Source organism: Cornus florida, unplaced genomic scaffold, assembly GCF_030987335.1.
Source record: "Cornus florida cultivar Cherokee Brave unplaced genomic scaffold, ASM3098733v1 CherokeeBrave_3.0.0_Hap2_Chr06, whole genome shotgun sequence".
NCBI lineage: Eukaryota > Viridiplantae > Streptophyta > Magnoliopsida > Cornales > Cornaceae > Cornus > Cornus florida.
In genome coordinates, this window is record NW_026775576.1 from 33,993,999 (window position 1) to 33,996,582 (window position 2,584).

The 2,584-nt window shown below is 37.7% G+C and overlaps 1 pseudogene; it reads left to right on the forward strand.

Annotated features, from left to right (window-relative positions):
* Positions 1 to 859: 859 nt before the first annotated feature.
* On the forward strand, positions 860 to 957 carry LOC132315388 (small nucleolar RNA R71; annotated as a pseudogene).
* The last annotated feature ends 1,627 nt before the right edge of the window (positions 958 to 2,584 follow it).

Genomic DNA, 2,584 nt, shown 5'->3' on the forward strand with positions numbered 1-2,584 from the left:
TGCATTTAAAGGCATCTTCCCTTTCTCTCTAGCATTCAAAGAACTAACTATTTGCCCGACTTGGGTTTCTAGCTTAGTAATGGATTGAGAATGAGAATGAAGCAATTGAGTGTTGGCCTCTAGAGTGCCTAGAAACGGTCAACACTTTCTCCTCAAAAGCGGGACTCCTAGAATTTCCTTGATAGTACGATGATTGATTAGGAAAATGAGAATTTGAGAATTGATTGCCATGCGATTGAAATAATGATCTAAAACCTTAGGAACCTTGGCCTTGCATTGGCGGTGGAACATACTTTCCTTGAAAACCACCTTGGGGAGGGTTTGAGCCTTCCCCTTGGCTTTTCCAAGAGAAGTTTGGATGGTTCCTCCAACTCGAATTGTAATGAGTGCCATAGGGATTATTCCCTTGGTTGATAAATGCAGCATTTACTTGTTCATGATGCTCACTTTACGAATGTCCATGGGGACAATTAGAAGTAGTATGTAAGACACTAGAATAAGTCATACAAAATTCATTAGATGCATGACGATGAACATGTTTAGGGGAGGAAGACATTTGATTTGCCAAATTGTGGTTGACCAAAAATTGATCAAACCTTTGAGTTAAAGATTTTACCTTGGCGGCTATGCCATTTGAATTGTCAGCTTGATATAAGCCGACATTCTTCCTTCCACCTAGAATCTACCATTTTTAGAGGAAAAAGATCCATGCATGGAATTTTCACTCATACTTTCATACAATTGCCAAACAACATTCTCATGTTTATCAAGGTAAGAACCACCCATAGATGCATCAACCATACTCTTGTGATTATCTGGTAAACTTTCAAAGAAATATTGAACTAGTTGCCACTTAGGTATGTCATGATGTGGGCACTTCCTAAGCAAGTCTTTAAACCTTTCCCATGCCTCATGAAAAATTTCCCCTTCCCCTTGAGAAAATTCACGAATGGAAGTTCTTATAGCATTGGTCTTTGATACAGGGTAGTACTTTTTGAAGAACTCTTGTTGCATTTCTGCCGAAGCAGTTATCGAAAAAAGCCTAAGATTGTTGAACCAATATTTTACTTTTTCCTTAAGGGTAAATGGAAAAAGTTTGAGTCTTAACACTTCTTTTGGCATGTTCATGTATTTCACGGAGGAATACACTTCAAGAAACTCATCCAAATGCTTGTACAGTTCTTCACTTGGAAGTCCATGATAGTTAGGAAGCATTTGAATGGTTTGCGGTTTGATCTCATAGTGATGTGCTCTAAATGGGGGCAATTGAATGCATGTCAGTGCATTGTATTCATTTGGAACATAATGATCATGCAAGTCAATGGGAGGATTCCTTACCGGTGGTGCTAAACGAACACCGTGATTAACTTGAACCATAGGAGGTTGTGGAGCAAAAATTGGCCGAGGCAAACCCAATGGAATTTGGCCTTGTTGTTGTGGTGGGATGAATAGTCTAGGCATGCCTAATGGTACTTGGATGTTGTCATAATGCACATTAGGGTGGAGGATGCCTTGTTGATCTATGTGACCAAGGTCCTTCACATGGTCGTCATGTTGTTCCTCCATTGATGAAATGGGGTGATGAGAACTACCTCTTCCCCTAGGATTACGAACAACCGATTCAAGATGAAAATTAGGAGGGACAAGAGTAGGGTTTAATGACCTACAACCATGCATGCACTAGCAAAACAAATAACAAGCAAATAGCAATCACTTCGCCCCCATAACAAATCAATAAAAAAATCTCCACATATAATGATCCCATACTCCCATGCTTGAACAATTATGTAAAGAAAAATAAATTACCTCCACGCGGCTCATGATTTATCTAAGAATGTAAGAACTTGCCACTATGCAGGCCGACGATTTAACTAGAGATTAAGTTAAAAAGATCTCACAAAGGGTCCTTAAGTAACTTCAATTCATTTTTCAATTTTTCCGCTTAGCTTTGTAATTTTTAGATTTTAGCCTTTTTTTGTGCTTAGTTTAGCTCATTGCTTTCAATTCTCCTTTGCTTGACTTCCATGCTCAATTCACCTAGCCAAAAAAGAACAAACACAATAAGTAACTAAAAATAAAGTAAATAAAGACACGATCAAAAGAGTACTAATTCCTAATTGTTTCCAAAACACGGTGTTGCCAATTTAAATCCATAGCAATGGTGCCAAAATTTGACGAGCCCCTTTCTAAGCGTTTAGAAAACGAACTTTTTAATGCTAGAGGTCGCTTCGCAAGGTCAAAATATGAATGTGGTTTCAGAAGCCTTTCTAGTCAAATTTACATTTATAAAAACCACTAATACAACTAATGAAGTATAGCGAGTAGGGATCGTCTACAGAGATTATACGTGTTGAAATTTAACTTCGACTTTAGCGTATCAAAAGATTGCAAAGGAGAGTTGGTTGGTTGATTACTCTAGAAAATAATTAAATTAAAATGCAATTAAAATAAAGTAAGTTGAGATAGGGATTTAAGAGATATGAAGAGAGGTCTTAGGGTGTTGGAATCACCACTAAGCTCATGTAATTAACCACTTGCTTTCCATTAATGGGGAATACATTATTGCAATCTAGGTGTGGCCATA